This window comes from Mandrillus leucophaeus, unplaced genomic scaffold, assembly GCF_000951045.1.
Source record: "Mandrillus leucophaeus isolate KB7577 unplaced genomic scaffold, Mleu.le_1.0 Scaffold275, whole genome shotgun sequence".
NCBI classification, from domain to species: Eukaryota; Metazoa; Chordata; class Mammalia; order Primates; family Cercopithecidae; genus Mandrillus; species Mandrillus leucophaeus.
The window spans coordinates 2,419,748-2,433,235 of record NW_012102865.1 but is presented as its reverse complement, the minus strand read 5'-3'; the positions used below and the strand labels follow the sequence as shown (position 1 = coordinate 2,433,235).

Sequence of the window (13,488 nt, the reverse complement as noted above, 5' to 3'; positions counted from 1 at the left end):
TTTAACGCTTCCATATGCGAAATGCTGAATGTACAAGTAAGATGCCTTCCATGGTGTCTCTACTGAGGGAGACAGTCAAGAAAACCAGTGATTCAGAGAAGTGTGCATGAGATGCAATGGCAGCAAAAGAAGAGCCAGCTGTCTCAGACTGGGACACAGGGGATGATTTCCACAATCCTTTGTCTGAAACTGAGCACTGTACATGTATCTAGAGGAAAAGGGGGTGGAAATTGAAGGGTAACGAGACAGGAATAATACAGGGTGATGGTAGGAGAATAGAAAGTTCTAGGCAGCCGTTTCACAGGACTAGCAAAAAGGAAACTGTTGAAATAGCTGCATAAACTAGGGGCTGAGACTTTGCAAACCAGGGTGTAGACCCAGCTGGCTGAGGCTGACTGGATCCAACATGGTGCTGGATTTGACCTGGGTCTCCCAAGGACTTCACTGCACGTTCGTTAACATACTAAAGCACATACCCACCAATGCCATGAGACTTCTGGGAACACCCATATATGGTGTAAAAATGGGTGGCACCACAGTTCCAAGAAATCTTCACCCTTTTTCCAGAAATCTTCATGAATATTTCACCCTTTGGCTAAAGAGACTCAGAAAGGTAGCAGTCCTAAACCCCGTTGGGAGTGACTCTCTTCATGAGTACACCTGAACTCCACTGTCATGGAGATTCACTTTGCAGTAAATCTTCATACAGCCACTGTTTTCTGGATTCCTTCTATGATTGGTGTCAAGTGCCTGGACACTGGCAAGGGTCAAGGTACCTCCAGTATTTGGGGACCTCCCCTAGCCCACTGATATCGTGGGTTGACAGGGAAGATGTCCTCTGAGAAGTGCAAGGAGTTCAACGAAATGTGGGCAGTTTGGGATGACAAGGATACAGAGGTTATGGAAGGGGCATATTGCGAAGGAGCTTATTTGAAATTCATCTACCAGACATTCTCTCTTCACCTTCCTATAGCTTAATGGAATTGCTCGACCTCATCTTTTACAAGAACCAGTATGACATTAATTAAATGTTTTCAGAAGTGTATACTACTTAAATAAATTAAAACAAAAATAAACTCTTTGGGAAAGAAAATAACTCAAAACATGCTTATAATAGACTCCTGATTTGGTGAAACTTTTATTCATGTTGTAAGATTTTTAAAATTTGTTTTCATGTTTCTTTGACCCAATATAATTGTTATACTAGAGCCTAACTTCTTATCTCAAAATGTAATTCCTTATTTTTCCTATTCTAGGAACTATTTGGCTACACTATTTTTCTTTATGGTCATTGGTATTAGAAGTACAAGGGTGCTTTCTACATATGTATGTTTCTGCTTAAAATGAATAGCCCTTGATCACGTTGCATGATGTCTGCCTTCTCCATCACTCTGTAATTTCTCCCTCTCATCTTCTGTATCTGCAAAAAATAAATCTATGGCAATTTCCATCACTCATTAAGCTCATATTGATTTCTGCCTCTCCTGGAATTTATGGTACTGGATGTATTTTAATTTTTAAATAAAAGTGCCCCAAATTATTTTGTATTATTTTCTAACTATCTTATTAATTTTAGCTATCTACATGATAGTACTATGATAATGGTTAGGATATGAAGACACAAGAAGCAAGAAAATCTTTTTAAAATTAATTAATTTTATTATTTTATTTTATTTTTATTTTTTACGAGATAGGGCCTTGCTATGTTGCCCAGGGTGGTCCCAAACTCCTGAGCTCAAGCGATTCTTCCACCTTGGCCTCCCAAAGTTCTGGGATTACAGGCGTGAGCCACCATGCCTTACCAAGAAAATCTTAAAGATTAAAAAATAGAACGACTAAGGCCGGGCGCAGTGGCTTACGCCTGTAATCCCAGCACTTTGGGAGGCCAAGGCGGGCGGATCACGAGGTCAGGAGATTGAGACCATCCTGGCTAACACGGTGAAACCCCGTCTCTACTAAAAATACAAAAAATTAGCCGGGCATGGTGGCGGGCGCCTGTAGTTTCAGCTACTCGTGAGGCTGAGGCAGGAGAATGGCGTGAACCTGGGAAGCAGAGATTGCAGTGAGCCGATGTTGAGCCACTGCACTCCAGCCTGGGTGACAGAGTGAGACTCTGTCTCAAAAAAAAAAAAAAAAAATTAGCCGGGTGAGGTGGCGGGCGCCTGTAGTCTCAGCTACTCGGGAGGCTGAGGCAGGAGAATGGTGTGAACCCAGGAGGTGGAGCTTACAGTGAGCCGAGATCACACCACTGCACTCCAGCCTGAGCGACAGAGCCAGTTCAATAAATAGACCTGTACTGTTTTTGTGTTAGAAATGACTTGTAGACTGGTACAATAGAATGAACAGCCCATAAACATGTCTAAGTTTATTTAAGTGTTTAAAAAGAAGATAATTCAAATTCAGTATGGGTCAGTAGACTGGTATCTCAAAGGATTTTGACAAATCCAGTATTTCTTCCTAGTTTAAAAATAAAAGCAAACAAAGCAAATAAACAGCTAAGAAACTTAAACCATCACTAAATAGGAATAAATGTAAACTCTTTGAAATTAAAATTGTGTGTGTATGTGTGTATATGTTTAAACTATATGTCAAAATCAGTGTTGTTTTTCATGGAAGCATTAAAAGTTTTTGCAATGGAAGACAAAGAAGTCCATCATCACTACTAGTACTCCTAATTTAGAGGTACTACTCAATGTAATTAGACGTGAGAAAGTAATAAGAGGTATGAATACTCGAAAGAAGGTGACACGATTATTGTTTGCAGATAACAATAATATATCAATTAAAACAGAAGAAACAATGAGATCAATCAGGAAGGTAGTTGACTTCACACACACAAAAATATCTAAATCAATACTTTTTCTATATATAAAGAAGAGTTGATTAGAAAATATAGTGGAGTAAAGTTACCAACTGCAGTAGCAACCAGAGAAGAAAAAATTATTAGAAAAAGAGCTGAGCATGATGCCACACATCTGTAATCCCAGCTACTCAGGAGGCTGAAGTGGGAGGATTGCCTGAGCCTAGGAGTTTGAGACCAGCTTGGGCAACATAGCACAAGACTGTCTCGAACAAAACCAAAACCAAAACAAGCAAACAACAAACAGAAAGATAAGAAACAAACAAACAAACAAACAACTAGAAAGAAAATTGACAAGAAATGGGCAGAAACTAGGTGAAGAAAAGTTTACACTCTTGAAGGATTTAACAGAAAAGGATCTGAAGAAATATTCTAATACAAACTGCTGGAGCTGGGCATGATATCTCAAAGGGCATGTTTAAAACAAGTTTAGATGATTGCTAAATTTTCTTCTAAGAAGGGAAGTTTCTGGTAACTGGAGGCTCCTTTGTTTGGCTGAGCATCAAGACAAGTTTGAGGAAGCAACTTGGGGAGAAGAACTGATTTGTTTGCAAACCTCCCTCTACCCCAGTCCCAGATACAACAGGTAATGAGTAAGAACAGGCATGTCTGTGAGGGAGTTTTTTCTGTGAGATGTGTTTTGCAAAACCTGTTTTCCACCTTCTCTATGAAAACTCCAGTTATGTTTACATGTTCACTAAGGTTTTTACATTAGAGGATTATTCAGGAGCTTCAAAGACAGGCTGAGTTCACATGTCCTGGTAGTTACAATGTAAGGGATGAACACAAAGGCAGCTATGCATGGTCGTGGTGTTCCCTCCTGGTCCCTCAAATTAGGAGACACCTGAAATCTGGGTTTGTTAATTAATTAATTCTTATTTATTTAGTTTTGAGACAGAGTGCCGCTCTATCGCCCAGGCTGGCGTGCAATGGTCTGATCTCAGCTCACTGCAACCTCTGCCTCCCCGGTTCATGCGATTTTCCTGCCTCAGCCTCCTGAGTAGCTGGGATTACAGGCATGTGCTGCCACACCTGGCTAATTTTGTGTTTTTAATAGAGACGAGGTTTCACCATGTTGGCTAGGCTGGTCTCGAACTCCTGACCTCATGATCCACCCGCTTCAGCCTCCCAAAGTGTTGGGATTACAGGTGTGAGCCACCACACCTGGCCGGAAGACTGTTTATTGTAGAATTAATTGTCATTGTAGAAGTTGAAAAGAACTTAAGCAATCAATGGTAGGGTATTAGTTAAATAACTTATAATACATCCACTTAAGAGAATACTATGTACCCATTAACAATGACGTGGTGTGCTGGGCACAGTGGCTCAGGCCTGTAGTCACAGCACTTTGGGAGGCCAAGGTGGGAGGATCACTTGAGCTCAGGAGTTGGAGACCAGCCTGGGCAACATGGTGAAACCCTCTCTCTACCAAAAATACAAAAAATTAGCTAGGCATGGTGGCACACCTGTGATCCCAGCTATTCAGGAGGCTGAGGTGGGAGGATTGTTTGAGCTCAGGAGAAAGAGTTTGCAGTGAACCGAGATCGCGCCACTGCACTCCAGCCTGAGCATCACAGCAAGATCCTGTCTCAAAACAACAACAACAACAACAACAACAACAAAAGCACCCAAAAAAACAACCAATGATGTGGTAAATATTTATTTACTGACAGTGATTTGTTGTTAAGTAAGAAAGACATTTTTTACAATGAAATATAATTTATGATATTTTGGTGGGAAAAATTTATCCATCTGTATCAGGTCCTGTATAGATCAGGTTCCATGGAACCGTAGTCTATAAAGGTATGCATGTTTAGGAGGTGGAATTATGGGGGATTGGAGTGCTTTCTATGCTTCTCTATGTTTTCTGTTTTTTAAATGAAGTAAACTTGTATGATGATGATGAGGGTGAAACAAGCAAGATAAGTGTGCCCATCAGATCTTTTAGGGTTCTAATATTTTACTACTCTTTGAAAGATATTTGTTTCATGTTTTCTCTTTATCTTAGTTCATAACTTTAAGTTCTACTCATTTAAAAGGAGGCAAGAGTTTCTCGCCCTCTCCCTCGGGGAGCTACATCTTTCCTTGTATTTTTGGCATGAACAAGTTGTAGGAAGGGCGGATCAGTGCCTTCCTGCAGACTCCAGCAGTGTTTCAGGTAAGAACATTACCGTCTTGGCACCCGTTCCAACACAATCACCCAGGGCAATTCTAGTCCCAAAAACTTTCTCAATGTGTGTGGGTATATAGCATTCTGGGAAGTGACCTAATCACACAGGGACATAAATATGGGAAAAGACATTAGAGACTATTACAGGGTGGGGGGTGGGAGGGTTGAAAAACCTATTGTATGGTATGCTTACTACCTGGGTGATGGAATTCTAACCCCAAACCTCAGCATCATTGCAATATTCCCATGTAACAAACCTGCACGTGTACCTCCGTATCTAAAATAAAAGTTGAAGTTTAAAAAAAAAGGAAAAAGAAAGCCAAACATGACTGGGCTGGGTGGCTCATGCCTGTAATCCCAGCACTTTGGAAGGCTGAAGCGACAGGATTGCTTGAGGCCAGGAGTTCAAGACCAGCCTGGGCAACATAGTGAGACCTCATCTCTACTAAAAATAAAACTTAAAAGTTTAGCAGACGGTGGTGGCACGTACCTGTAGTCCTAACTACCTGGGAGGCTGAGGCAGGAGGATTGGTTGAGTCCAGGAGATCGAGGCTGCAGTGAGCTGTGATCGCACCACTGTACTCCAGCCTAGGTGATAGAATGAGACTCTGTATCAAAAAGAAGAAAAGGAAAAAAAAAGAAAGCTAAACATGAGCTGTTAGGCATGGCTGCACACACACACACACACACACACACACATTTTCAGACTTTTTTCAGACCCTTTCAGACTGCTTTCAGCCTTGAAACCAGGCCAGTATACCAACATGGGGTGTTACATCATTTTTCTTGCTACTTTTCTATGTATTTTGCAGGCTGAATCAGCGTTCGTAGATACTCTTCTGTTTCAATACAAGTAATATAGTCTTTAAGATACCTTTTAATATGCACGTTGAAAAGATGGAATGTATGACGCTGAGATTACAGGGACTGAGAAAGGCAGAGTATGTGAATCAGGTAGGCCAGCTCTCTGACTATGTAATTTGACATTTTAAATGAGTAGCACATCTTTTAACCAACAAAGTTATGGGGTAGCCTAGAAAGAGAAACCACTTGAATTTTAAATATAGGATGCAGAGAGGAGGACAGAATCTTCCTGTGAACTATCTTAGCAGCATCTGGTTCTTTTGAGGTACTTTGAATGTGTTGGAGCTTAGAAATGGATACTCCAAAAGATGGTACTTTGACATGCTGAACTGAAGAAGCAGCCTCGAGGTCTCTTGGGCCTCCTCCCCTTCCTGTCTCTTAATCCTTGGTGCAGGATGAAGCTGTCCCCTGAAATTCCTTATTTGCCTACATTTTGGACCTGACAATGAAGAAAACAATTACTTCTGGCCGCTTCCCTGAGTTTTCATTAACTGAACTCATGGGAAGAAAGACTGAATTCTATCAACATGCCTGGACAGACTGGTCACAAACCATTGTCTGCTCTGCCGGCCCAAAATACTTTATCCCAGGCCACTGTATGTTCTCCAAGCCCATTAAAATCTCCTAAAAATCGATCGTCTACATGTCTCTGTCTGTCTTTCCCCTAAGAAGTGTATACAACCGTCCGTACCTCACTGGGATATTGGACAATCATTCTGTGATTCTCCCTCATGCACACTAACACACCTGTAAGACATTTCGCCTATTAATCTGCCTTTCGTCAGTTGATTTTTTCAGTAAGCCTTCAGAGGGCAAAGGGTAAGTTTTTCCTTGATCCCAGCAAATGTATAGTAGAATGTATGCTATAAAAGACACGATAGTCCCATTTTCATGGATGACATTTCTTTCTTGTGGGTGTGCCAACTCGTGCAGATGAGAATTTTATAAATGTGTGTGAATCAGACTGTTATAGTAACATTAAACTGCTAAAGAACTTTACCTACTTTCCGGATTTGCTAGTAAATAATTTGGCTAATTTTTTTTTTTCAGTCTAAAGGAAGATAGCTAATAAGCTACATGAATCGGCCCAGTGGATAAAGTAATTTTTCTTAATGCCTGATTACTAGTTTCTGAGAGTAGGATTTCTAGAGAAGGAGTTTTTGGGGGAGATAGGAACAGAGGCTGATCAATTTCTTTCTTTATGCTTTGACCTCCTCTTAGAAAAATGCTGGCTGCTACAAAAGTTTCTATCTTAATATTTTTCTGCAAGTTTGTTATTATCATTTATGAACTCCCCATTTCCTACAGAGGAAGGAAAAAATAGACAGAACTGAGTGATAAACTAGACAAAGGGAGTGGCTTAGTAGGACCCGGCTTCTTCCTTTTGTGTTTCCAGTATTTGTCTACTGTTAAGGAAATCAGTATGTGGCACATAACTGGGGCAAAGGATTCAACACTCAGCACTTCAAGCAAGAAGTCATCATCATTAGCATTACTGTGGCAGCTACAAGAAGACGCCCAACGATTTACTGCGAATGAGATGAACTGGATACACTGACTCCCAGCTGGATTTTTACGATTTCTGTACACATTCTGAGGGCTATCAAAATAATTTTTAATTCCCTTCCAGACCATCCCAGCTTCTACAATGACTCTTTCTCTCTACAACAAGCTAAATTTAATTTCATTCTGATTTGCCAAAGGTTAATTGAGAAAAGTAACAGCCAAGAATTAAGAAAGTAGGTATAACATAAAAGAGGGAAAAAAATCATTTATTTTGAATGGTGGCCTGACCAAGCAACATGGCTCCAGAGTGGAATGAAAGAGATAAAAATAGGAAGACAATTGGGTGGAGCAGAAAAAAACCAGGAGCAATAGAAACAGATAGATGAGAATGTGTTTCTAGAGCCCATGATGTTTCTGAAATTGAAGTGATAAACATATTGCATACCCTTTGCTCTAGAGACCTTTCAAAAAACAGAATTCCTTTTCTCAAGCATTGAGCTCTCTCCATCTTTAGAGTCTTTCCAGTCTGTTTCACACGGTGTCAGAAGAAGGTTGCATCAAAAGTTGGTAGAATTACTGTAATTCCCTCCATGACAGTAGTAAAGTTGGATCTTGCTGATTAGAGCAAAACACAAAAGCTCACTTCCAGAGAACTGTGATCTTCTCATAAAACAGTTGGCATTGCCTGAAAGGGAAGTATTGTTGGCAGGTAAGCCAACGTCCTAGGGCCTGGGACTCAGCCAGCATCTCATATGACAACCATGCTGCCGATCCACTTTTGTTTGTTTTCCCAGACAAAAATGATTGCAACACACTTCAGGGCCAACGCAAAAACTCTGCCTTTGTAATATATAGACTTGCTGTCAATAATTAGATGTTCTAAATTGCTACACTAGACAATGAGGTCCAACTTAAAAAAAAAAGAAGTACAAAAACCCAGTTAAAAACTCAATTGGCCAAGAGGTTATTTCTGCAATGCTTTTGTAAAATGATCACCAGTGTTTTTTGTTTTTTTTTTTGGGGGGGGGGGGATTGAGTAGACGAAATGTGTCCAGAGAATTTAAAAAATCATACTTCTGTAAATATTTTCTTAACTTCCTTTGCCAGGCAGCTCTGGTTTAGTGGGACATACACTAGCTTAAGTTTGAAAACACTTGGATACTAACTGTGCTACTTTGGAGCAAGTCATTTAATCTCCCTGAGCCCCAGAACATTCATCTATGCAGTAAGGATAGTAATACTTCAACTGACCACCTCGAGGTATGATTAAATATCCGATGATATATTGTACATGAAAGCATTTATCAACTGCAAGCCGTGATACTAATGTGAGGATTGTAGAGTTGCCTTTGTTTGCCTCAGAGCAGATTTAATTCTGGGGTGCTGGAGAGAAGTAGGAGAGGTTCAGCTCCAGCCCTGTCTCATATCCCCACGTCTGAGAGGCTGGAAGAGAAAGGAGTGGATCTTGAGTTGGCAACTCCCATTTCTCCATCGGTAGAAAGAAAAGACTGGTTTTCAGATTCCCCCCTACCCCACGAAGTAAGAGTCCCTTCCTCTAAATGTTAAAGACATTTATTAACTATCTAGATTTTCCTTGACTTCTGCTTCTTTATTTAGGCTATGTTGTTCAATAGGATAGCCACGAGTGATTTGTGGTTATTGAACCCAAGAAATACGGTTAATCAAAATTAAGATGTGCTGTTAGTGAAGAATACATGCCAGGTTTTGAAGACAATAGTCCAAAAATACCTGAAAGAATGTAAACTATCTCACTAATGTTTTTTAGTTGATTTCACATTGTAGAGATAATATTTTAGATATATCGGATTGTGTAAGATATGTTGTTAAAAATGAATTTTATCTGTTTCTTTTGACTTTTTCAAATGTTGCTAATATAGTTTAAAATTTTGTATTTTATATCACTTTATATGTCTTTTTTTTTTTTTTTTTTTCCCTGAGACGGAGTCTTGCTCTATTGCCCAGGCTGGAGTGCAATGGTGTGATCTCGGCTCACTGCAACCTCTCTGTCTTCCAGGATCAAGCGATTCTCCTGCCTCAGCCTCCCAAGTAGCTGGGATTTACAAGTGAGTGCTACCACGCCCGGCTAATTTTTTGTATTTTCGGTAGAAATGGGGTTTTACCATGTTGAGCAAGCTGGTCTCAAACTCCTGACCTCAGGTGATCCACCTGCCTTGGCCTCTCAAAGTGCTGAGATTACACACATGAGCCAATGCACCCGGTCTCACTTTATATTTCTATTGGATTCGGACAGTCAGAGAGGAAGGAAAACCCCAGTCTCCAGTAGCCTTACTTCATGCCTCTTTCTTTCCATTTTTCAGTCTCTCTCCGTGCTCATGCATTCCAGGTATTGGGAAGTCAATTCTTTAGAGACAAACATCAATGAACCAAAGAAAGATCAATGGGAGGATCATTTCGTCACATTTATAGCACATGGCACCAAATAGACACTCAGCATTCACTCAATCTATCATGTATTTAATTAAAATGAAGAATAGAGAAATTTGGCATTATTATGTCTTGACAAAACAGATACACTAGGAACGAGTAATTTCTCTTTTCACTCTTATGAGTTCTGAAAAGGATGAGGTACTATGATTAGGCTATGTACTATACTGTGTATAGTCACTTATTAAAATCTTATTTTATATAATGGCTATTTGTAGGCATTTTTAAAACACTCCCTTCTAAAGGTCTAGATATCTTGAGGTCAGTAAACGTGCTTTGTATCCAATAAGTACTCAGTAAATGTTGTTGAATACAATGAATAAAATAAATGATATAATCAGTCTATCACTTTATCTTTCTAACCAAAATTAAAATTTGAAGCTAAAATGTTGTATGGTTGATTTGATGATGATATAGGCATTAAAACATGAGTCATGCCTTAAGATATGCTTTGCTTTTATTTGACAAAACAATCTTATTAAAAAATTTTTTTAAATAATAGAGACAGGGTCTCCATATGTTGCCCAGGCTGGTTTTGAATTCCTGGGCTCAAGCGATCCTCCTGCCTCAGACTCCGAAAGTGCTGGGATTACAGGTGTGAGCCACCACACCCAGCCAAACAAATCTTATTTTTAAGTCACTTCAAAAAGTAACCCATTTGAGAGTGAATAAATTCTTCCCAGATTAAATTCTGGCTGATGAAGGACACTTATTCCTAAAATAAAATCCCCACCCATTTTTGTCATCTCAGCCAACAACTAAAAATTGTCCCAGGAACCAACTGATTCACCCCATACGAAATAACAGAATAACAGAGAAGAACAATAATCCCATTAACCTGGTAGATCCGGAATGAAATGTAGCTGGAGGATGGAGCAGATTGGAGGTGGGAACAGTGAACACTCAGCGGGCTCCCAGCCTTGAAAACCCCTGGAGTCTCAACAGCCTCAACCCATCTGGAAGGGAGGGCTTGGGGGAAGGGCTGAGCATGACTGCAGGGATCAAAGCTAAGCAGGGGAAAACAGCTAGAGCACTGTCTGCTCTTTGAGCAAAGATAATAGAGTGCTCTCTGTGGTGAAGAGAATGAACACACAGGAAGATTTAAAAACACAACAAACCCGGAGCCGATCAGATTCCTTTATTCCATACCTCAAACTCATCAGGCTTGTCCTCCATTCAGAATCTCTCCATATTGAATTACAGGGTTAGAAAAATAAAGGGCATCCCGTTGAGTGCTTTTCAAACAGTGGGTTGCCACTCCTTAGTGTGAGATAATCAATTCAGAAGGTGGAGGTTTGCATTTAGAAACTGAAATAAATTCGAATGGAAAATAGAAGGAATTGCATGGAAAAGGGATAAATACTGTTTCAAGAATTTTTTTGGTGCGTATGTGTTTGGTACAGGTACAATGCATCTTATTGTGGGCATTAGCCAAACGGTGAAACTGAAAACCAATCAAGTCTATCTCCCTGCCGTATTATTCTGGGTTACTAAAATCAGTTCTTCAGACCTTCAGGAATAGGCTTTTTATAACACCCACAGCTAATTCTCTGTCGAGATATTCCTCCTGCATTCTAGAAATATAGACAATGTCACAGATTCAATGCAAACCCTCCTGACAATAGCTGCTGGATCAGGCCTTGTATTCTGAGGAAGCTAATACTGTTTGTCAGAATCTGAGGGCAGCCTCCCTTTAAAGACCCTAATTAAGGAGAGGGAATGAAGAAAAAAATGGTAATAGCATGCCTCAAATGTGAAGCTGCCTCTTGGCCACTATTCATTAGAAAGCCCACAAACTGTGGGCTCTATTTAAGGAATGTCTGGGTTGGTTTTGGGCGGGGGAAGCAAAACAGACCCATTCAAATGCTTCCCCTTTTACTCTCAACTCTGTTGTCAGCTTACTTTTCTCACCTTGATTTATTTCTTGAAATTTTAGTCAAATTCATTGACATTTTGCTTTATGATTTACAAAGCAGATGAGAGTGAATAGAGAAGGGACCTGACAGAGAAGACAGCAGGACTATATAAAAGATTCTGGCAAGAGGTGAGAACATTCCTCTATCTACTGTAGAAAACCACCAGTGATCAAACAAACACACTGAATTCCGTTTCTAGGTCTCAAGGAATTAAGCATAACATTCAAAGTTGACTCGATAAAGGAAAGATTTATTATTATGATGATTATTTTGAGACGGAGTTTCGCTCTTGTCATCCAGGTTGGAGTGCAGTGGCCAGATCTCAGCTCACTGCAACCTTCGCCTCCCGGGTTCAAGTGATTCTTCCTCCTCAGCCTCCCTAGTAGCTGGGATTCCAGGCACTCGCCACCATGCCTGGCTAATTTTTATTTTTGTAGTAGAGAAAGGGTTTTGCCATGTTGGCCAGGCTGGTCTCGAACTCCTGACCTCAGGTGATCCACCTGTTTCGGCCTCCCAAAGTGCTGGGCTTACAGTCGTGAGCCACCGTGCCCGGTCAAAGAAAGATTATTAATGACAGACTTCATTGCGTTCTGCAAAGCTGAAAGGCAAGGAAAGAATTGGGGGATGGAGGGAGGAATTCCCTAAAACAAGGCCCAGTAAAGTTGTATAAAAAGAAAAAGGCAGATATCTTTCTACCCAGACACAAAAGAAAGTTCTTAAGGTTTTACAACGGTATGGCCACTAACACAACATTTCAAAGAGGAGCAAACTTACTTATCACCCCAAGAAATCAAAGTAAACCATGTGAAACCCAAGGGTAGGAAATCCTGCTGCTCAGATAAAGTATCCAGTGTGACACTGAAACAGCACTATTGCTTTCAGGCAGCCTGGCTTAACCTTGAGTAAAGCCTTTCCTGGGAGCTCAGCTCAGTGAAACAGACATTCTGTCAACTGTATCAGAGACAAGGATTTTAGCTGTAATTATGGTCTGCTAATCTGGTGTAGCTTTAGTTAAACAAACAGAATCAGCACATTATCATTAGGGAGGCAACATAGTCTCTCTCCCTTCCACAGAGCATTGCTCTAGGAGAGACTATTGAAAAGTTTGGCTGCTGTTACCAGTTTTACTTCTATCTAATCTTTTAGGAGCTCAGTTTCTCCAAATGAAGAAATGTGTGACACCCTCCCATCTCACAGGCTTGCTGAAAAAACTCAAAAAAGGCAGTGTTTAAACATGTCATAACTGGGCACTGAATGGTTCCTGATGAGTCTGTACTGTTCTGTCCTTCCTCTCCCACCATCTCTGGGAAACTGGCATGAAATGGGTCTCACTGTTTACTTTTTTGTCCTTTCTTCCCAGGCCCTTCTCTCCTCTGGTTAACCTGGTCTGAAGACTTGGAGACATCTGTCATATTTTAGATGCAGAGGAGCATTTCCAGCTTAAATGGTTGCTTTCAGAGTACTAATTCTTGGCCTCCCTCCCCTACTCCAGAAAAGAATCTCTTATGGTGGGAAATTCAGTTTGCTGAAAGCTGAATATTAACCATCATTTTGAGAGGTAGCTTAGCTAATATTTCCTTTGAATTATGCCATAACAGCAAAACTTGCCACATTTATGAGTCCTTTAATATGAAATTGTTTTCCTCCTTCCCTTCCTTCCCTTCCTTTCTCTTTTTCTCTTTTCTCTCCTCCCTCCCTCCCCTCCC

The 13,488-nt window shown here is 40.4% G+C and overlaps 1 long non-coding RNA gene across 1 annotated transcript; it reads right to left on the bottom strand.

Annotated features, from left to right (window-relative positions):
* Positions 1-1,108: 1,108 nt before the first annotated feature.
* On the bottom strand, positions 1,109-10,812 carry LOC105543111. Its single transcript, XR_001006579.1, has 4 exons — positions 10,705-10,812; positions 7,846-8,015; positions 5,521-5,638; positions 1,109-1,420 (listed from the first exon to the last, which is right to left on the bottom strand). It is a non-coding gene; the product is annotated as an uncharacterized LOC105543111 (long non-coding RNA).
* Between the last annotated feature and the right edge of the window lie 2,676 nt (positions 10,813-13,488).